Genomic DNA, 24,841 nt, shown 5'->3' with positions numbered 1-24,841 from the left:
ACTATTTTTCAAATTTTCAGCTCCAAAAGTTTAATTTCTTCCATGTGTTGTAAAAGATTATAGTGACGAATTGTTGCCTAAATAGATTTAGAATTTACTTTTTTTTTTAATTGTAGTGTTTAAAATTTTAAAAAAGTTCATTAATTCTTTATCTAAAATATATTTTTATCTACATCGAGATTACAAAATACGGTACAGAATCAATATATATTTTTACCTGTTCCTTACGAGGGATACAGAGGATGTGCTTAACTCTGAATGTTTTCTCCCAGTTCGAGGCTAATATCGAGTATGTAACACTAATTCATCACCGGATTCATCAAGCTTCCGGAAGTAAACTTTCTGTCTTGTAATTGCGTAGTAGGCAATTTTAGTTTCTTTTTTTTGGAGTAGAATAATATGCGTGATTTATTGATAAAGAAGGAAAATCTTAAGGTGTCCGATAAGTTTATTTTCTTTTTCCAATATGAAAGGAATACACAATATTTACTGTTTAAGATATTATTTATTTTGTTATATAAGAACACTTTTGCTCTACTACCTTCTTCCATTTCTCAGGAAGCCTCATTATGCCTTCTTTCCAAAACTGTTTTGTTTTGGACAAGAAAAAATCCTCGAGAAGCGCTTTTATTTCGCTGATGGATTTAAAGCGTTTATCGCGAAGAGAATTTTTTAAGGACAGAAAGAAGTAATAATCAGGTGGAGCGAGATCTGGAGAGTATGCAGGATGCGGTAAAACATCCCAATCAAACTGTAAGAGCTTCTCTCTTAAGACTTATGCAATATGTGGCCTCGCGTTGTCATGATGAAAAAAAAATGCTTAGCCGGTTCATTAACTCTGCCCGTTTTTTTGCTATGGCAGCTTTCAATTGATCCTGTTGATAACAGTATTTCGTAGAATTTGTTGTTTCACCTTGAGGAAGGAGCTCGTGGAAAATTACGCCTTTCCAATCCCGCCAAATAGACAAAAGAACTTTTTTTTTGGTGTAGTCCCGGTTTTGGGACAGTTGAAGGCCTATTGTCCTATGCACATCTTCTGATAAAATCCCAGTTTCGTCTCCAATGACCAGCCTCTTGAATGCCGTCAAGGTCGCCTTTCGCTACCCATGTTTAACGCAGTGGAGGAAAGTCTTAAAAGAGACTGTGGCACAAACGAAACGTACTGTAAAAGAGCTCTGGTGCGACTGAAACCGTTGGCATAAACGGTTAATAGATAAACTTGCATGTTTGCACAATCCGAGCCAGATAAGACCATAGTTCGATGAGAAAGAAACTTTTGGGACACCCAAATAAAAACATAACTATGGATGAACGGATGGCACGATAAATTTCATCCACTTAAAAAAACTGCTTTAGATTTCTCCATAAAAAATATCCGCTGTCAAAGGCATGTTTGAGATTTCATCTATACATAAACGTTAAGAAACAATACATATTTTAAATAACCACAACATACTATGTTCATTGGAAATTTTAAAGCATAAAAACTAGATTTATGTTGAAGATTTAATTATGCCATGCATTCTTGATCCTTGACATTTGGAGGAAAAAGCGATTTATATCAATTTTACGCTGACAGTAAATCTATATAAACACTCATTTCTTGATTTGAAAAGAAGTAGGAAGATCCATTTTTTGAATCATTTAAGCATTTTCACTGAAGAGATAAAAAGTAACAAGATTGTTCCGACTTTCTTATAACTTCATCCAAAGTAAAAACTTTGCGGAACATAAAATTTCAAATCCATAAAAGTGGATTATAATTTTGTAAATTGCGCTTTATGCTAAACATCAGATTTTATAATATTAGTACAAATATTACTTATATAAAAGTTCCATAAAACAATAATTAATCACATTCATAAACACATAAAAATACTGTCAGTAATGTAATCCATATTGCATCGACTTTTGTAAATGATATTTAGAAAAATGTCCCAATTGAGTGGCTCTAAAATATTTTAAAGAATTTGGGTTGATTGATTAGTTATAAAATTGACTACATCGATATCAGTTTGAAAAATATTTGTATTCGAATACCAATATTTATATCATTTAAATCTTACTGCAAGATTTAACATTTGATAGGTGAAATACTGGCACTTAAATAATCCTCATTATATGAATATATGTGTAATAAAATCATATTAAGATAATAAGTATCATTTTCATCATTTTAGACAATTTTGGAATATTTTATTTGATAAAACGTTGGTAATGAAGTTAAGTACTCTTTTTCTGTACAAAATCAGCAGGCATTAGACAATTTTTGAAACAAAATAAAACTTTGTGAATTAAATATAGATAGAAACTTATCTAAAAAGGAGAATATAATCTTATGAATCACGTTTCAAAATTCATCCTTACTTTAATTTCTTAACTTTAAACAAATTTTATTAATTTATATTATTACAAATTATAAAATTAATTTATTTATTCAACTGAATTAATTTAATTCATTTAAATTGAAAAAAATTATGGATGAAATAGAAATGAAAACTATTTGAAATTTTTCTCTAAACTGATGTCTTCTACGGCAGAAAGAGATCAGAGCCTGTGTAATTTTTTTTTCAAGCAGAAATCTTTATTTTTCTGATTGATTTTTCAAACGTCTGTTTAAAAGAATGGATATTTCCTTAAAGTATTATTATTTTGAAGAGCAGTATTTGAAACAAGAAAATTCAAAATATAAGATGAATAACATGCCACTAATATGTATCGCTTATGCTGTACCATTTTACAGCACGTTCAAGATTCCGTGAAAATATTTAATCTTGCTAAAAATAAATTCACAACTTAACCTCAATACCATGAAAAATCTCTCTCGTTCAAATCATAATAACAATAACTGCTGATAAGTATCTCAATCAATGAGTTGAACTACTGGCAAAACGCCAAACAATTTCATTTCAAAAATCAATATAATAGGAGAAAATAATTCACTTTAAATAATATTTAAATGGGTCATATAGTAGTATTTGTTAGAAACTAATTCTAAGTTTTTGATGAAATTCCTTAAAATTTATTTAACCGTTTGTTGTACTATATGATTTAATTTAATCATTTAATTGACTATTTAAAAAAGTGTGTTGAATTATATTCAAAATAATTTAATAAAAAATTTCATTACTTTAGACTGATAACTGACTGATTCTCAACATTAAATGTTAATTTGAAATACTTGATAGTCAATAAATATATTTTTTTCCAAAGGAAGAACATACTACGCCTATGTCTACTGAAGATTTGTTTGATTAGGATTAGAATTAGAATAATAAATTAATTCTAATTAAACCAGAGACGTAGAACATTCGTTATTCAACAGGTGTTTTTATTACAGAAGAGAGGAAGATTTAGGGGGGATAATTTCAGTTGGTATTTTTATCGTTTGTAATCATGTATAAGTTATTCATTAGCTAAAGGATAATTTCATTAAGATAATTATTTCAATCAATTACACTTTATTTCATTCAACGCATTGGTTTTTAATGAATTCCAGAAATTATGTAAGGCTTTAAATTAATATTACTAAAAAAGAAACAGCGATGGTTAAAGAAAAAGAGTCGCTTATATTTTTTTATGAATGTGATATTAATATAAATTGTGCGAATAACTTGGTGTGGAAAAAGAACTTTCATTGGTTTGTAATAAGAGAGCATGATTGTATAATCACTTTTACTACTGCGAAATTTATTAAGCTGTTGTGTAAGCTTTGTGCATACATTATGGCAAAATCTGCGCCACTATCGTACTTTCCTTGTTTTTATGTAGTTGAAATAACAAAGAAAAAAAATTGGGATCTTTTCTGTAAATGTAAGCATTGAACTTAATCTGAAGGCTTCGAATAATTTGGAAAAATATTATGCGAATGGAAATCTATCCATAAAGGAATAAGTTATGCAGAATCCTTATTAAGATGTTATTACGATCATATAAAATTAATTTAAACCTAGAAGGCTGTATTTACAATTTAATAAGATGCAGAGGTAAGTTATGAACATTGTATTTCTAATTTTATGCAACGCCTTATTATAATCTTTGCTCATTTGCTAAGTTGAAAATACATTTCAATTATTACTTAAATCTTCGTTCCTATGATGTGCAAAAAGAAATATTTTGAACAAATAATCAAGAATCATTTTTGAAGTCAAAGTGTTAAGAGAGATTTCCTGATCATCAAGACTTTACTTATCTATAACGTTTCTTAAAAAACTTATTCTTATTTATTCTTACTTATGTTTCTTAAAAAATGCCAAGAATCTCTTCTCATCCATAATTAATGGAAAACATTTTTAAACCCTTAGCAACAAAGTTTCCTATTCATTGTGAAAACTTTTCATTTCGATGAATTGTCTGAAAAGAAGGAATACTTTATTAAAATAAGTGCATGAAAATAGCTGTATGGAAAGTCAAAGTCAAATATTAGAAAACAGGTAGAGACGAAACTAGAGACAAAAGCTATTTCAATGATTAATGGAAAAGAGCCATAACATATTTCCTGAATGTTTAGAAAATTTATGGGCAATTTCTTTTGGTTTCTCATGCACTATGCATTTCACGTATGCATATATATGCGACAAATGAATCATTAATGTTATTTTCACGTTATATTTGTCGTCACTTTTTAAATAAATTCTTATGCATCAGAACTACCCATATACTCCCTTTTATATGTTAGTATTTCCAGGTTAGTATATCATATTAGTAGCACTTTAAATTAAGTTAAATTATTTCGTGGTGCAATGAATGAAACACAAAAGTTTGATAATAGTTTTTATATAAAACTAGCCTATATTTTATTTCTGAAAATAAAAACAACTCATCTTAAATCAGTTGCCTAATTGTTATGAATCTTCTAATAGGGTAATCAAGTCATACTAATGTAGTATACCTTTCAAACGCTTTCTTTGAATCAAAAACTTCATTTCTGGACACAGGATTCGGTTCATTTCTGTTTACTTACTATAAACAAGTTGAAAAATTACATACTGGGAAGACTTAATTATTTCAAAAATAATCTGAAAGAGAAGGACTGAACTGAAAGGAAGTTTTTTACCTAGAAAAACACAATTGATTTTTTTTTCTGCTTCATTAAGTCTTCTCTTAAATATTACAGGGTTAGAGAAATCGAATTTATATGTCTTCAGAGAGGATTTTTTATTTCCAATGATTTTATATATAAAATGAGAAAACAAAAGTGCTTGTTTAGTTCTATTTTTTCTTTTTCGCTTCAGATATCGTATTTACTATATAGACGCACTAATAAAAATAATTGGAAAGAAAGTTCGTTTTCAGTTCTGATGAAAATTTAAAACCTATGTAGTTCTATTATACATTTATGTCTAATTCTGCATTTGTGTCACATGACTGAGAAATCCCTCATTTCAGTACAATTCTCATATTCGGACAATCTTCAGCACATTCAGCAAAAATGTCATTTGTATAATCTTGGCTGAAAGTGTTGGAAATTCTGTGAGGAGTCAAATACAATTTATAACCAGTCAAATAATGCATCCAAATTACCTTTTTAATCTTATCTTTGAGAATTCACTTTTTTTCTGAAAATATGTATAACATACTGAAATGATCACGAAACAGAAGCTTTATCATATACACAAACAGAGCACATTCAGACAAGTGAACTGACACCCCATCTATTGCAAACCTCGTGCCTGTTTTATTGAATCCAAACACTTTGTTATGACAAAAGAAAATATCATTTTGTACTATATACATTGAAAGATGAAGATGCACATCATAAAAAATATCATTATAAATGGAAAAAATATGTATGCTTAGGAATATTTCTATGTGAGGAAGAGTTAGAAGCATTGCAATTTTGAAAGTATAATTCAAGATTTCGAAGAAATCTGACCGTTCGCTTTTTCTATATCAAACCAGAAATTATTTTTAATTGTTATTTCTATGCAATATTTGTGAATAAGACCTTTTGCAATGAAACCAATTTCTCGTCCTATGCAACTCACTCGCCAAATGGCATGGAATAATGGAGCGCCACTAAGCACAAGAGCTTTGTTTTAATTTACTCTCGTCTTTTGCAACTCCATGAGGATTGGTTGGAAACGTCCCCTTCCAGACCTCGCATTCAATTTATATGAAAGATTAGTTTGTAATGCAATGATGAAAAGAAATCGGTATGAAATTTCGTTTTTTGTGATAAAAAGAAGTTTCAAATCCTTTTGCTTTTCAATTAGCAATATACTACGATTTTTGAAACTTCCTTTTTATCTGTTATTTCTCAACAACTAAGGCTTCAAAAAAACTCATTTTCGATTTTTGACACAAATTGGAACAACGAGTATTTAGCAGTCGAGAAAAACAAGAAATTGCATTCAAAAACGTGGCAAAGTTTGCTTCAAATGGCGCGATAAATACTAAAATAAGAAGAGTTGAGATACAAATAATTTTCCGAAATTAATAGGACAATTAATAAGAAATTCGAAATAGCTTTGTTATATAAATGCCTCCTTGTGAGGCATCGTTTTGAGATAATCTTCAGAATTTTGAACCACAATTAAATGTGGAGAACGACACCTGAGCCGTCACTCTTTGAATTGAGGAGCCAACCAACTCCTTATAAACTTTCAAGCCACATCAGCTGGAAAACATGAAATTCGGCGTCAGTTTTATCATGCACTATGCCACAACCATAGTGCTCCTTTGAAGAAGTTGGGTCCTAAAGATGTGACCTTATCATCAGGCATACTATGAAAAACATAATCAATGACAATTGCTTTTGCAGAATTGATAATTGTATCTAAACACGGTTATATCTACCGGCAACTGAGTTTCAAGTTTATGGAGAAGAGGTGGTGAACTCCAGGGAATATAAATTAGCCGGTGACAGCTGGCCACTTGAATTCAAAAAAAGAAAAGAGTTCAAACGGTTTCTTTCTTCTTTTTTTCAGGAGACTAAGCAAAGTAAAAGTAATTTTTTAAAAAGTATTTTATCCTTTGTTTTGCAGTTTCTAATCGATATTCATCTTAAATATAACAGATTATCGATAATAGAGTAATATAAATATGGTTTTAAGGTCTACGATTTTACAACATATTTATAGATATAATAAACTTAATAAAAACAGTTTTCAAAATCTCACTTTTATTAAGGTATTGAACTATAGATTTTTTTTCTGATTCTGTTTTCGGATTTATACTGATTTATCAATATAAATGTTACAAAATCTTGAAGTCAAATTTTTTGAACTTCATTATCAAACGCCATCATTTAAAATAGTGTATTTCATGGAAAACACACAATAATAATGTAAATTTAACTATATAAACTACTTAAAATTAAGATAGTAACCCATGTATCTACGGATATGGGTACACACAGGCGTTGAACCGACAAAAGTATTCCTTTACGTAGTCAACTTAAAATTCAACTGCGTTAAGAATTATGGTAATATTTCGTGTGACTTACGAACACCAAATAATTTCAGTTCTACAAAGAGAAACAAACGTTTCAAATTTTTTAAATACACTTTGACTTATTTAACTTGACTTGTTTCTTGTCTATAATGATGAAATTTTGTAATTGATTTGTTTCTCTTTATTTAATGGATTAAACTTTAAAATTGTGTTCCACATGACAATACACCATTTAAATACTCTCTGATCATAGTTATTAGTCAATTAACTAAACTAAATCTACTTTGCTTTGAAATGATGTCATTTAATAGTGTATTTGTGAAAGAATCTCAAGAGTCTATAATTATTATTTAACCGTAATTATATAATTAAATTAAATTAAATATTAAAAAGAGGAGAGAATTAAATCATAAAAATTCCTTTTTTAGCACTCTGATAAAAGTCGTTGTAAAACTTACTTTATTAAATTTATTTTTAATTATTTTATGTTTTCCACATTAAAGTTGGAGGAATTAAACAATTAAATTCCTAAATCAATTCTTGCTATATAAAGCAGAATATTTCTAAATAGCCCCCTTTTCAATTTTATAGTTTAAAAAAGTATGAATTCTTTTGAAGTTAACCCCCTTAACTGTTGTTTTCTTTGCTTCCTTAATAAGCTGTCGTTTTGATTCAATGATAGAAAATATGAGACATTCAAGAATTTTCGTATGGGATTATAACGCCGATTTTTTTTTAAAAAAGATTAGAATTCAATGAATATATGGCGTATGGGTTGAGTGGTTAATAAACTGAGTCACACCTATCTATATGGTTCACTAAAGATAATAATTCATTTTTTTAAGTTGAATTTTATTTTGAACTTCGAAGCTTTTACTATTAAAAATGATTTCTTTTTACCATTCAAGAAATTCAGATACCTGCTAAAAGCGTCTATATTGTGATAATTTTTATAATTTTCATTCCTATTTAATAATGATTTTTAATTCTTAAATATATATTTATTTTTTATATTTATTTAAGATGAAAATCCATATTTATAGAAATAGATTATTTTTTAATGAATATATATTGACTCATATGATTAAATAATGCACAGCAGATCTCTGTAAAGAATGGGACAACCTTCAAGCTGAAATTTTTCAGTGGAAAATCATAGTTCATGTTGAAATCCAAGTGAAATTGACAGTACAGCCTCATTAAAATCAACCTAGAAAATCTATTTCGCACTTTAGTGATCTCTTTCCGCTTTCTTGCTTTTGTAATACATTTTCTTGGTAACTGTGTTCTACATTAAGGCTCCATGCAGTGAAGAAGTTCGTGCATTGGAAATGCTCATGTCTTGTCGAAATTGTGACGCATCGTTCGGTTGTAGAAACTTAGCCTTTCAATTGCGCAACTCGAGAGTTTCGCTGGCTAGATTTTTTTGTTGTTTCCTCTGCTTTAACGCAATTTTAGAAGGAAAGTGCGTTTAATTGTTGCGTTGATTCACATTTTATTCTTATAGTGTTAAAAAAAAAATAAGGGATCATTTCGTTCCCAAAGCATTTGGAACTATTTGCATCGAAATAATGATTGTGAAAGCCTCTACTGTCAAAACGATTTCCACGAGCTACTTAAGAATTTTTAAAATGGCCAATTGCGGTTAATTTTGTTCTGAAAATAACATCGATGTAAAAATAATCTAACACGTTCGTTGATTTTCAGCGAAGAAAGAATAGCAAAATTAACTATCGGAAGTTTTTTGTTGTATCAATTATTATGAAAAAAGGGATTAATTCTAGTCGCAATAACTGCTTTGCTAATAAGACATTGTTAAGAAAATTCAAAAAATACACTCGTACAATATTGGATGTTGATATGGCAGTTGAGTGAGACCTATCAATAATCGAAATATTTATACAGCTATTATTGAGAATTGTTTCGAGATTAAATTGCTGCTAGAAGCCCAAAGTGAAATCTATTTATGGATTGTCTTCTATTCTTTCCCTAATATTTGGTTTCAATTCAGCAAAAAAAGGGCTCTATTAAGCTGCATATTTTGAACAATCGATACTAAATGTAGCAGTAGAATTAAAAATGTAAAGAAGAGCGACGAAAAAAAACAGCTTAAGAACTAAAAGTATTTCATATACTATAAAAGACAATTTTAAAATATTTGAATAAATTATTAATAATAAGTAAATTTGGTTAAAGCATAGCTGTCTGAATAAAAAAAGATTTCACATGATTCAAACGTAGAGTAAATGGTCTGAAGAAGCAATTTTTTTCATAATGCACCGTATACAATATATATTTTTATATAACATCTTTTAGATAAGATTTAATATTTGAAAAATAAAATTTATCAGAGGTGTGTTCTGCTTTATTATTGCACGAAAACTTACAAAAAGAGCTCAGATTCTTTTTACTTTAAACTAACAAAATAGAGCTGAAAAGTTTAACATATTACGACAAAACAAAACCACAGTTTTTTCTATTAAAAATATCTCACACTGACTTAGTTACTAAATTTGAAATCTTGTTTCTTCAAGTTTTTAAATGTTATATATAAACAGTGTTAATGATCATTTTTCTTTTATATTCAAAACATTAGAATTTGTTCAATTTTGAAATATTGTATGTTGACATATTTTTCTACTATCTTAGGAGAAAAAGAAAACGAATGCGCTGACAGAAGCAGAAATATGATTTTTATATTATTCGCAAACGTTGAGAATTCAAATAACATTTATTATCCTTATAATACTAATATAATCAGACTATTTTGTTACCCATTATTGTCAGTTATTGTCAATTTTATATTATCTTAGTCTAAGTTACCTTGTCTGCAATTCCTTGTCGCAAAAATTGCAGATAAGGAAAAGGTAATTTTTTAAATTAGGAAGTTGGAAATGAAAAAAAGGGAATAGGTAGAAACAAATATGTTTTAAAAAGAGGATATTAAATATTGTAGCAAAAAAAAATTCTAGAGTTCGTTGTTATTTATTTTTTCCACACGTTATTTAAAATTCTACTATTATGTAAATTTTATCAAATATTCCGTTTTGTAATCTAGTTGAATGCTTTAAAAAAATGGGAATTAAAAGTAATTCTTAATTTACTAAAATTTTAGATGATGGTTTTCTTAATCCACATTTCATCTTCAATATTCAAAAGGAAATGTTTGACAATTATAAAATGAACATGCACAGTATAATATTCATTCTGCCATGATTAATGTTTAATATGAAAATTTTGTGAAGCCTTTTCAGTATTTGTTTTCCTTAATTCCTGTAGACTTTAACGCATTTAAATATATTTTTTGCTGCTTTTAAAAATTCACAAAAGACATTAAAAAGATTTTATGAAGGCTTTTTAGAAAACGAAAAGAAACTGTAGCGAATTGATGTTTGTATTAATAATTATTATTAATACAAATAATCGTTACTATTAATAATAATTATTAATTATTACAATTAATTACAATTATTATTATTATTAATTGATGTTTGTATTATTAATAAAGTTCAAATACCGTTGCATTTCTTGAACAAATGAAAGTTTTATGGTCGGTCTTTAACTCTAAAATAACATTTATAAGACACTTATAATATTCCCAATGTAGTGAGCGTAAAAAACGAATATATAGAGACACATATTCATTTTTAAAGTTTCTTTTTACAATGTCTCAGCATTACGTATATTTCACAATATTTATATGAAGCATAGATATGTTTTTATTTTGCTTCTTTTTAATGCATATATTACGAAGAATGTGTTACTTAATTGTACGATAGATGTGTTTTTTTTTTTTCCCCACAGTTGGGCTAGTTTGCCTAATTTGATTTTTACTGTACTATTAATAATTTTTGACATTAAATGAAAGTATTATTGTGCATCTGAGAAATTGTCTTTACAGAAAGATTCCAGTAAGCTGAGAAAATACTTCACAAATTTATGAAAATTAACTCAAATTTTAGAGGGATAAAAAGTTATGTTTTAAAATGAGTTTTAATTATTTATGATTAATGAATTTTTTAAAATATTTTTATTTAAGAAATAAGTTAATTTTTTTTATATCAAGTGAGTTTATTAAATTTTTTTTTTGCAATTTTAGTCATACTTAGTTCATACCCTTTTTTCTGGTATAAGATAAGAATTCATTTCAAAGTAAATTTTTAGAGGAGCGAAAGGATTTAGGATGACATAGGTCATTTTTTATACAATCATTTTCCGAAGACAGATATTAGCCTATCTTGGGGATAGTAAATAGAATTTAGACTACTCTTTCTTGTATTTTAAATATATTTTATTCTAGCTTCAACTCAAACGCTGTTTTGGTTATTTTTTTAAAATTTCTTAATTGTAACAAATTTTTCGTGTCAAAAAAAACGAACATTTCAAATAAATTTACCTACTTAGAGTCAAAATGAATAGAGTATTTGGATTTTTTCCTATAAGGTTGCAAGAAATATACAATGCAAGTTCGTTCTTTAAAGAGTAAACTTTCACACTAGAATTATTGAAAATTACAAAAGGAAAAATTAATTTCCACAATCAATGCACAAGTTGAGGCAAAAATATAAAGATTTGCTTCCTAATGCTCGCTTTCTAAAAGAAAGGAGAAAATCACTTGAACCAGATAAAACGAAGCAGTGCGAAGTAGTTCGTAATGCTTTAAAATCTTAAGAATTTTTTTTTTAATTTTCAATTCAACTTATTAATATATTAACAACTATTATTTATCATAATTATTATCCGCTACTATTATCTCCTTTCAACAGCCCTACTTATAGCATTTTTTTCATTTCTATGCGTTGTAAATCGAACCATTCCAATTATTTCATAAATGCGAATATACATATTTTAATGTATAGTAAACATATTACATGAAGATTCATGACCTTAAAAATCATATACTTGATTTATTTTTCTGATCATTTGCACATTTTTTTATCACAAATATACGATCTCTTCCAAAATTCTAGAACTTTTATTTTTTTCCTAAATCAGTTGAAGTAAGACTAAATAATTAAGTATTAAATTACTGAGCCATTAGATCCTCGATTATTTTTTCCTGAACTATAAGAGATATTGGTAAGAAATTAGAAAAACGAGGATTTTTTTACATTTATTCTTATATAAAATTAAGAATTTTTTATTTATAAATTTACTTAATAGTTATGCGATATCATTCGATTATAAATTAGAATATTTTGGCAAAAATTACCAGTCTCCGAAATGTAATAACTTATTATTTCCAACAAATGTTCAAATGCATCTGGTATTTCAGATTTAACCACATATATATGCATGTTCTATTAATAAAAAGGATCTTTATTTTTCTAATAGAATTTTTATTCATAAACAAGTGAATTTAAAGTTATAAACAAAACTAATACTTATTAGAGCTTCAATCAAATATTTGATTTATACAAAAATTTCATGCCGAAATGTTAATTGAGAGTTTTTATAATTCAGAAGAGCACCAAGTTAAAAGCTTACCGAAAATTTTTTATCGTTTTTGACAACCACGTGTACAATCCAACGGACACAACACAATCATAACAAGGACAATATCAAAATTTCAACACAAAACGCAAAGTAACAGTGACATATTGACACATACCTCTATACGAAGCAGTCCGCTTTTTTCTGTAATTGCAAACGGGCTATCGGTTTTGCTTCTTTATTCCTTTATCTATTTCTGCAGTAGCATAGACAAGCCTGTATGGAAAAGTCATGCATGAAATAAACTGTGTTGGGGATCTGAGTGATTTCTTGGACTCTGGTCAAATGAAGAGCGAAAAAAATTTATCTGCCCCAATGACGTCATGAATCAATTACAAAAACTGAGTAAGTCGGCACGCGGTTGGCTACTAGTAAGTTGCTATGCCAACAAAAAGACGCGTACTAATATGATGGCCCGTCCCTGTAAATATGCAGGGTATTTATATATATTTATTTTTATTGCTGGCATAGCTCTTCACGCAACGAAATGGATGTAAATGGCTCATTGGAAAGTCAGTTATTTTTGTTGAGAAGTGGTAGTTGAGAAATATAATAGTAGTAGATGGTTTTATATGCAAAGTATACAGATAGAAACGTACTCTTAGATATTGATATGAATAAAATGATTCAACAGTGAATAAGATTATTATATAAACACTATATTTATATAATAATAATAGAAATAGATAATATATAAACACTATATTTCCGGGTTGTACTAAGCTAAATAGTGAATGTTACATCAAAATTAAAAATCGTTATAAGCAAAAGCTTTGCACTAAGGCTGAAAGGTAACTGTCCGAGAAACGGACGTTTCATTAGACAATTGCTATATCCTCCTGGACTAACAAATAAGCTTTCATTTTTGAATGCTTAAAATCACTAGACTTCCAGTTTTAATGATATAAGTTCCAAGTATGCAGAAAGAGCTGTTAATATTATCGCAGTATTAATAATAATTGGTGGTCACCAATATCTGAAAAATTGTCCTGAAAAGAAGTTACAGTTTAAAAGTTTATTTCGAATTGGTAAAGATTAGATTAATGAATATGGAGAGTTAAAAATTGTGAAAGTACTTTGGAATGAACACAGTTAACAAAGAGAAATAATTTTTTGAATGGAATAGCGCTTCATAATAATATTTTTAAGCATGAAAAGTGACAACATCTAATATTGATATTATTATTTATAATGAATAACTAAAACAAAGAAATAAGAAGTTAGAAAGTTGAAAGTCACAAATCAAAAAATGCTTAAAAGGCATTTATCTGTTGAAGAATTTTCTCAAATGAAATAACACATAGTTTTAACATTATATAACATTGCGGGCTTCTACTCAAATCGGTTTCGAAATACAGATCAATTTAGTGGGGGGTTGATCTTAAAGCAGGGTTTCTTAAACTGTAAATTGCACTTCTAAATAGAACACCATAAACACTCCCAAGTCTTAAAACAGAAAATCGTCTTGATTGCGTAAAAATGGACGGATTAAATAACATATTTGGTTGCATTTTATTTCAGTTACCATTAATTAATGATTATCTTCAATATTTATTTTCTGTCTTTAGGGTCGGGGCCAAACTTTTTTAGTGGAAATGCGATAGAGAAAATTTTTATTCATTTATATAGAATCAAGAGTGTAATTATATATATATATAAACATATAAACATACAATTTTGAAGCAGAATCGTCGCCAAAGACAGGGACGACACTTTGAATTTTTAACTTCATTTTATTTCATCCTAGGAGGCATGATTTAGGTACAAGCAGAAGCGACTAGCACACGAGCACTGAACAACACAAAACGAAAAATGAGGAAAAGCTGATGAAAATTTTATCCCTGTGAATATATACGGTGAGATTTTGGTAGGGATTTCCTACACGTGTCGAATTTAGTAAAGGGACTATAGGGATCTTTTAAAAGAATTTATTTGGATCAGCAATTTTTATGCCTTCACTCGGAGCGTGGGAACCGCTGACGAACGCATTTTTATAGAGCTTTCTGTTGCCTTAATTAATAGAAAAAGTGGAATGGGATCAGGAAATAAAAGAATATTTTAGAGTGAAGTTAATATGTGCTGAATTGAGCTAAAAATTAGGAAATTAATTAAGTTTCAATTAGATTTTAAAATATTATTACACACACATATATATATTATGCCCTGGTGAAGATACAGCATGAACCATATTTTGACCTGTTTTTATTTGAAATTATACGAAAGACAAATATTTCAGATAAATTATCAATCAGCAACACTCCAATGGTCTTTTAATACGTCCTCGATCTTATCAAGCAAAAAGAACGTAGGATAAGACGCATGTCTGCGTCTTTCAATTTTGCTTTGGGTTCATTTTGTTACTTCAAATTCGAGGAAGTCAATTTTGACAGATGGTCAATGCTTGTCCCTCTTCTTGTCAAATCTTAGATGAGATTGCAAAAAATGTTCAAGGTCATTACATAAGCTTTACTGCGGAAGAGGTAAGTGTGATGAATATTTAAAACTAATTATCAATCAGCAAACGCTAATGGTCACATGACTGATTTCAACAAGCAAAAAAAGCGAGATGCATAGCTGCCTTTTCTATCTTTTGCTTAGGTCACATGTTGGTCGTTAGTTTTTAAAGAAGTCAGTCACCTGCTTTCGATATAAAAATTGGTTACAAGAAATGGATGAGGGGAGTACATAAGCTTTACTACAGAAATATTGTTCTCACCCTAGAAAAAAAAAACCTGGAAGGTGTATTCGGTCCTCGGCTTTTTCATAAACTCTTATAATTTGATGCATTTTACACACCAATATGAGAATTTTCAATAGAAATTTCTCCAATTTCTCATGAAGGTCTTCGCCAAAAGAAATGTAACGTTTTTGAATTCATTTTTACAAGACGGGGTTAAAAAAAATAATTAATGAAAAAAATATAACATCGTAAGATGTCTTGAAGACATTTTATTCGATTCTAAAAAAATTTGGGATAGTCATTTTCTATCCTTTTATTATCTATGAGCTGTTTTACAATTCGTGTGTCGCTTACTGGTGATATTATATTTTGATAAGATTTCGAATATCTAGAAGTATTAAAAATTTCCAAACGACACAAATCCGTCTTTTCCTAGTAGTCGATATTTCTTAATTTTTATTTCGATTCATGAAATTATGCAGAGGTATTATTTCAGTATCAATGTCAACATTTATGGTTATTATTTGAAAAATCATTGAAATCTACATAACATACGAAAGTAATGTTAACATATTACTTCTGTTCTCTTAAGTTCGAATTCAGTGTAAAATTTATTGTTAATATAATATTGTTATTTTAACATGACATTTAAGTTTATTCTGAAGATTTATAAAAATTTATTCAGATCTACATAACATTTTTAGATAACGCTAGAAACAAAAACAAAGAAAACATTTTTTTTAATAAATCACATTTATGTTAACTACTGTTGTTATTCACTAATAATTACATTCACGTAACTCTTAATACGTGAATTATTTTATATAAATATAACAACTATTAGAGTAGCAACAGAAATTTATTAATTATTTTCAGAAGACTAATATCTTTTGTTCCCTTTCTCAGAAATGCATCAGTTTAAGCATTCTGTTGATTCACTCCTGAAGAAAATAATCCAATTCAAAGAACTCAGGTTATAGAATTCGCGGCTTCATCATCGCGAAATGAATCAATTGAAAAGGCCAAATCTTCGGATTATACAATATCAATAAGAATCTGACAAAAATGATCCTTTTTCTAGCGCCCTTCTGCAAAACGATGGATTAGTTAGATGAGATAAATAGCCCATTTTCGTTCGACATGATAAATATATTTTAGGACGGATCTTGCATTGGGATTCGGGTTGAAACATGAACTTACCCCCACTCTCGAGTATTCCATGTAACAACAGTTGCTTTATGTTTTGACCTATTATAGCAATTTTAATCAGCAGGAAACTCGTGTCCATGCCTGGCTTTTAATGGAATTAGTTTTCGTATTTGCAATCCACGAAAACGAATTTCTACCAACAAATCAACCCTACCCTGAAGATGAAATGGAATCACAAAACTTATTTTTATTATTTATTAAGCTTATTCTTTTAAATATATATATATATTTGATACTATATATTTATATATTTGATACTTTTAAATTTAATTTAAATCCTAATTAATTTCCTAATTTTTATCCTAAATTAGGCCATATTAACTTCATTCTAATTTTTTTTTCTCATTTCCTGATCCAATTCCCACTTTTTATTTAATTATTTATAACATAAGCTTTAACAAAATTGCTGACTCTGTGACTTCCATGCCGCGAGAGAGGGGATAAAAATTCTTAACACCTATGCATCTTTTTAAAAGATACCTAAGATTCCCTTGCCTAAGTCGACACGTGACAAAGAAATCCCTATCCGAATCTCATAATAAAATGATTGAAGAGACAAATTTCTCGTTTTTTTTGCGCTTGTGTCGCAGACGCAGACAATTGTAGACTGGCGCATCTTCTTATCGTCTCTTCGTTATACTAAATATGCCATTCGTGTAAAATAAATTGAAGTTCATTTCAGATCTGAATGCATCTGTCCATGCATCTGAAAAATTATGCATTCAAACATGTTTCTATTTACAGCTTCATTAATTTTCAGCACATCTTTATAGCTCATCGATATAGAAAATATAAGTAAAGTGCAGTTTTAAAGAAAATGTAAAAAGTAATTCGAAGTAAAAACATTTAATTAAAACTTTTAATATATATGAATTAATAAGAGTTATTCCTAAATATATCTCAATAAAATTTATATCTCGTTGAAAAGGAAGTTAGTTGAATGAAAAACAATTCATTCACTTAAAAGACGTGATTCATTCATTTAAAATGTTTGCTTAACTAGAAAGAACATTAATTAATTTTTGTATGATATCTATATCTTTTTGATGACAGCTGCTAGCTGTTAACTTTCATAACTATTTAATACAATACTATAATTGGAATTATCAAACAGTTATTTAATATCAAGAGCAAACTCTTTGTTTTACAACTTTCAAATAGTCAATTTCTTTGTTAATTTTCTATTATGATATCAAAAAATTAAATTTAAATATTAGCAATAATGTGAATTATATCGAAAACACGCATCAAAATATTAAATTAAGTATTATAACATTAGCAATTAAAACTTGAAAAACTAGTGATAAATCGTGAAATTTTGAAATTCATATTCTGAGAATATTTGTAATTATCTTTAAGCAATGCAAAATTCAGGCCAAACAATTTTCAGGGAAAAAATATATAACCTGAAATATTATTTTTTTATTTTCATTTTGTTTATTTTTGAACTCAAAACAATTATAAACTTGGCTGTAAACAAAATTCTGTTCTTGAAATTCCTGCTCATATTCAATCACTATTCTCTCCTAAAGTATTTGATGGACTTTCCATTTTGATTAAAATTCCGGGAGAGAGGAAATTGCAGATGCAATTTTCATATCAGCTGCTTTTTCTCACGTTTATATGAAACACTTTCGAAAGATCTAAATGGAATAATGACTGAATTTCCATTAAGTAAGATCATAAACATGTTTTAGAATAACTTGGATTGTGGTAAGTGGCAAGACATTAAAAGGTTGCTCTCCAAGGCGCTCACGTGTTCCACACCAATGAAAGAAACTTAAGAATTGATTCTCTGGGGATGTGTTGTCCCACCCACCGTTCAGATTACAATTGGTTTCACTCCATGCTGAGTTCTCTTTATGCAGAGAGTTATTATTCCCACACAGATGTCAATAATTGACCTGATAACTGGATTGCAACCAAGTTTTTTTCATTTGCTACCCGAAGGAGGGAAAAATGTAGTCATTTATGAGGAGAAATATTTTGGGATCTTCAATTTTTACAACAAACAAAAATTTAAAAATGGTCGAAATTATATTTATACATTCCATCACGAATTCAATCTTTTGGAATGAATAGATTATAATACTTTTGCAGATACCTTGGATAAGAAAAATTATTATCATTCTTAATAAACATTTTAATTACTGAAAGTAAAGTAATATCGAACATATTCGAATTTTATATAAAAAAAATATCCCTGAGATGTAACAATGAACCATTCAAATTTTCAAATGGCGTAAAATAGAGAAAATAATATAAAAGAATTATTTTAAGATTCAACAAAAGTTATTAGAGAAAATATACTTCAAATTATGATTTATTTTTATTCTATAAAATGAAACCACTATAAAAATAATTTCCCCACAAAGTATGAAACTTTGTTTGAAATTGATTATTCAAAGAAAACCATACCTATTGATTATTTTTTTTTCAAAAAATTCATTAGTCGTATCATTAGGCTTTCAAAAAATCATTAGTCTTAATCATTTAAACTGTAGATTTCATGAATTTTATTTGAAATGATACATATATCATAGACGAATGCTGAGTTTTGCTTAAGAACCAAAGAAACTCGAGCAAAAAAAGATCTGATTTTTAAACTCAGTGTTTGCTTATATGATCAAAAATTTGGCAGAAAACTGAAAATTCAAATAGTATCATTCCATTGATAAACTTATCGAATTATGGATGACTTTGGTACTTGGCTACATAGTCTTACAAACATATATGTCATAAAATTTCATTTATTTTCTTTAATGTGTATATTTCATCTGATAAAATTTACATCAAAATCAAAGAAAATTAGCCTTTTTCTCCTTTTATTAGTTTTAGGATTGTGAACAGTAGGGGCAAGCAAAGGCATATTTCAGGATGAATAGGACAGGGGGAAAAAACCTCGCCCCCCCCAAAAAAAAACTGTAATGTCTATGAATAGAGAAAACTAAACCTTCAGATGGACTGTATTCATTGTATTTTTATAATATTAGACCTTTACTTTATATGAATTATATCCTCTTTATTCATTTAGAGAATGGATTACATATAGGCATTTGTATAGTTCTTCTGTTCCTCTTAATTGTGTAAATACTAGGTAATATTAATTAAAGTGATCCTACTCAGACTTATGCATTATAGAAACTATTCTGGTCGAATTATTATCTTCGAAACTTGGTATATACGTTATATTGACCACGGGGAAAAGAATTCTGCAACACAAATTAATAATTCAAATTTCGATCACCGATCGTAAAATATAAAAAAACACTAACTGAAACACAAAACTTTATTTAATCGCACTACTTATTCAATATGTATTCCATTTATGTCAATCAAGTGTAGAAAGCGGGTTATAACATAATCAACAATGGTGTGAAGTGTCTCTTGAGGAATTGCAGCAACATGGCTTGTTATTCTTGCTTTCAAATTAAACGAAGTCCGAATGGTTTCTAAAAAGACATGATCTTTCAGGAATTCTTAAAACCAGCAATTGCAGGGATTCAAGTCTAGAAAACGAGGAGGGCAGGCAGTCAAAAAATATCTCAAAATTACTCAGCCATCTACAAAATTGACACAATTCAATCAGTAGGCAGGCAATAAGGGTATTGCATTATCATGTTTGAAGACAATAACCTCTAAACATTCGTGTTTTTGTAAAGCAGTGTCACGGTAACTGACACTAGTTCGCAATGACAGAACACCTTTTAAGCTCTCCAGAAGTGTTTTCCTTAAAGATAAAGGAGCCAAGAGTGAAATCAATAGTAAATCCACGCCATACATTAATGCAATCAGAATACAAAATCTGTTTATGCGCAACGTTAGGAAGTGCAGTACCCTATAGTGAAAATTCTGATTATCCATTGCTCCTTCTAGGCTAAAATGCATGTAATCTGACCACAAAATGTTCCAAGGTCATGGATTGTCAACATCTATTCTGGACAGAAACCAGTAGGCAAAATCAATGCGTTGTTCCGGATCTTGAGGTTGCACCAACTATACTACTTTAAAATTGATCACAGAACCTTTCGTATCGTATAACAAGGGAGAGAAGTGACACCGCCTGAGCACTTGTGGCTCTAATTGTTGCCCGAGCTATATTGAAGAATACTGCAAACAAACAACACAATTGCTCAATATGAAATCAGGATTGCAGTAATTGAAAAGGTTTGCAGTTTATACGCGCATATTATCATTTACAGAAATTACAAAAAAAAAAAAAAAAAAAAAATCATATAAAGATAAACACATTTAAATGATTTTCTAGTAGTATGAAGATAGTGAGCAATGGTCCCCATTATATTGCACAATATTTTAAAATATGATAAAAATTAGTGCGGCGATTTCGTATAGTAACTTTTACCAGTAATAACGTCAATTTATTATCTGGATTATTTTATGCAACGACTTACCAAGTTAGCTGTAAATTAGTAAATAATTTACTAGGAAGCAATATTTTGGAATGTTTCCCTTTTGAAAATGTTTATCATTCATGTAATAATAGAGGGCAAAGATTTCCTAAGGATTTTTAGTGATATCATTTTTTTTGTTTCCTACTATATAAATTCTGCTTATTACTCGCAATACCAGTTAATCCCTTATTTTTCACCACAAATTTGAGTCTAGTAAAAATTGAAATTTTGTTATTCATTTTGTTTTCAAATGTCTAAGAGAAAATCTTTCGTGATTCGAGTGTGAAATTCAATTTCAATCATACTGACTAAATTAAATTGGAAATTCAATATATGTAAAAACAGGAGCTTACTGAAGTTGTGTAAATACTTACACAGGTAATTATAATATCACATTTCAATAATTATTTTAAAATAAAATCGGAGCTTTATTCTCTCGAGACCTTTTTAGTTAAAAAAAAAACTACACTCCAAGAAATAGGAAAATAAAACATAGATTGGAAGCAAATTAAGTTTTAATCTATATCTATACTTATAATAAAGCTCAATGTGTGTGTGTGTGTGTGTGTGTGTTGGCGCTCTACAGGCCAGGTCATTTGACATACAGCTACCAAATTTGGTACATGTATACCTTAGAGGTCGGGAATGTGCACCTGGGGTCCCTTTTTTTGAATTTTTAATTAGAATTTTAATTATTAATTAAAAACTAACTTTCCGGCCAAAAAAATCTTCCATTTTCCCCACAGCCAACTTTTCCGCCAAAAAAATCTTCCATTTTCCCCACCGCCAAATGAGTAAGGCTTTAGTTTTTTTTTTTTTTTTTCTCCCAACAGTAATGAGTCTAGGGTTAACATTTTTCGGCGGATTATTTCAAACGATTCTGTTTATTTTCTTAATGTTTTATGCATTTAAAATTAAACATTGTAAATTAATCGATCTTTCAGATTCATTCTGAAGTACTTTTGAATTAAAATAAAGCAAAATAAAGGAAATTAAAAATGTCTAATCTGCATAGCGTTACCCCAACTGGCGTAGAAAAATTCACGCATTTGCGTTACCGTAAGTGGCGAAGAAAATTCACGCATGCGCATTCTGATTGTTGCCATGACAACCGTTATCAACGGATGATTTAAATTATTTTTAGGTTAGTTGCATGCTTTTGTAAGTAAATTGTATTTATCTTAGTTATATATTTTTTAAATATGCTTAAAGTTTTAAGTACATCGTTTTTTAAGTAGTTTTTTTAACCTGTTGTCAATGATTCAAATTATTTTTAGGTTAGTTGCATGCTTTTGTAATTAAATTGTATTTATGTTAGGTATATATATTTTTTGTATATGCTTATAGTTTTAAGTACATCGTTTTTTAAGTAGTTTTTTTAAACCTGTTTTCGACCGATTATTTTAAACGATTCATTTTATTTTCTTAGTGTTTGATGCATTTAAAATTAAACATTGTTAATGAATCGATCTGTTCACGATGAATCTGAGAAATTTTTGTTAACAAATTCTTGAGATATTACATAAATTAAGAAAGATATTCTTTAGTGCCCATAAAGTTTAAACGTTCAGTGACTCTATTATCAGTAATCATATTATTAAAAAAAATGCTTTGTTTCAGTAAAAAATATTATTATATTAATTGCAGATTAATTATTTACACTTTAATTTAAAGCATAAATTCTACGAGGGGTAACAGAAAATTAGAGAGATACATATCACGTTATGACTGAAGGCCTTTATAATATTATGAGTGAATTATATGACTATCAAAATTTGAAGTTTTGAAATATTTTGCTGAAGAATCTATTAAAGTTGGAATTGCGTAAAATATTTAATGGTACGACCGGAGTTTAACACTGCTTGGCGAAAATTTTAAAAATCGCCAACAACGGCCTTGCGAAATGTTCAAAAGCAAAGGAGCAGATGTTCAATCATAGTGCATAATAAAGATTGCCAGCTTTGGCGCGTTATCGCAACTTGGCGAAGAAGGGGGTTAAACTCCGGTGCAACCTATTTAATTATTAAAATTTAAACGAACATTAAGATTGGCGAACCGGCTGGTCGCCAAAGGCGGCTAGTAGAAAATAAAGCAAGAAGAAAGTTGTGTAGTTACTTTATAAATTTAGTTGAATTGCTTTAAAGTAAAAGAAAAAATTATTATTATATATATAAAATTCTTCTTTCGAAGAATTTGACAAACGCACATTATGTCATACTTTTTGCGACCTTAACATTTTGTTATACATCTTCATATCGCACTCGGTTTCTATAATTTAAGAAACTTTGATTCAAAATATGCACTGTTACTATTTCCCAAATGAGAAATAGGAATTGAACATAATAGGCTTATGGAGAATAATGTAGAACTGCTCCTTGGTATATTCATATGATTTATATGCAAAACTTCGAATAATAATCATTGCAATTTAAAAAATTTGAATTTTATCACTTAAATAAAATTTGAAAACAATTTGAATTGGATGGAATTTAATCTTTCTAGAACTCAATTTTTAGAGGCAGCTCACAAACTTTTAACAATTCATTCAATTTTTAAGGTGCAGTATGGCCAGAATTCACTTTTGTATCCTTAAAAGGCAAACAAATTAATGATCGGATTTTAAAGATATTTGAATAACGAGATTTCTAGAGGAAATCAATATTACTCTCAATGAAAGCGATCCCTGTCAATCCATATATAAATCGGAAATAAAAAGCAATTATAGAACCCTTGTTGATTCAAATTTACCAGTCAGAAAACTGTATTTTTTTCAATAAAATTACTTTTATTTGTGTTATTTTGTTGATTGCTTTGAGTGACATACAATCTTTTTTGGTTTGTTTGTTTGTTTGTCAAAAGAACAATCCTTCAAAGTCTAGTGGAATTTAAAACTTGATCACTTCATTATTCGCTGATTTAATAATATTTAATTTCTTTTATTAAAATTTTGAAATCTGATTTTTTTTAAATGAGAAGGGGAGCAAAAATTATTTAACTGATAAAATAATTAGAGAGAGAAATGATTTTCTTTCTTGGCAGTTATATTTATTGAACCATAACTGGACAAGAAATCAAATTATGAGTATATTATTTAAGGTGTTGACTATGAAATATCTAAGAAAATAAATCTTCAGCTAATATAATTTAATTTTGTGGAAGTTTATTTTGAATTAATATTACTTCGTGGTTTATAATTATATAGAGCAATGCCCTTTTTGTTGTGCATTTTATTTAAGCTCAAAATCAATTCGATTCTTACTTTTGTGATTTCTCCGATAACAATTTCTTTCCCTTTTTATACTTACTGTGGATTTGTCGCCACATTAAATAAAGTCTCTGAGTAGAACTTTACAATCTTTATTTAACTTCAGTAATTAATTCTACTTGTTGTAAAATTAATGAGATAAGTAATCTTTACTATACTAGCAATTTATATACTAAAAAAGGAATCTAAGGTAATTATTACAAAATAGCGACTTACAGGGTTAAAAAAAAACTATCTACAAGTAATTCACTTTTCATTTTTATTTTCTTTATATATTTTTGCATTAAATTTTTCTTTCAAAAGTCTGGCCTGTTTTATTTGTGAATAGAAAGCGATTTTAAATGTTGCATAGCATTTTCCTTTTTTTTTTTTTTTATTTCCCCGTTT

The 24,841-nt window shown here is 28.5% G+C and overlaps 1 protein-coding gene across 1 annotated transcript in view; it reads right to left on the bottom strand.

Moving 5' to 3' along the window:
- Positions 1-13,173, bottom strand: part of LOC129960677 (protein tyrosine phosphatase domain-containing protein 1-like) — a 149,888-nt gene extending 136,715 nt beyond the window's left edge. Inside the window, exon 1 of the mRNA XM_056074240.1 lies at positions 13,007-13,173. The gene's annotated coding sequence lies outside the window, so the exon portion shown is untranslated. The remainder of the gene's footprint in view (positions 1-13,006) is intronic.
- Positions 13,174-24,841: the final 11,668 nt, after the last annotated feature.

Source organism: Argiope bruennichi, chromosome X2 (genome assembly GCF_947563725.1).
Source record: "Argiope bruennichi chromosome X2, qqArgBrue1.1, whole genome shotgun sequence".
NCBI lineage: Eukaryota > Metazoa > Arthropoda > Arachnida > Araneae > Araneidae > Argiope > Argiope bruennichi.
The sequence above is the reverse complement of the archived record's forward strand: the minus strand, read 5'-3'. Positions and strand labels throughout refer to the sequence as shown.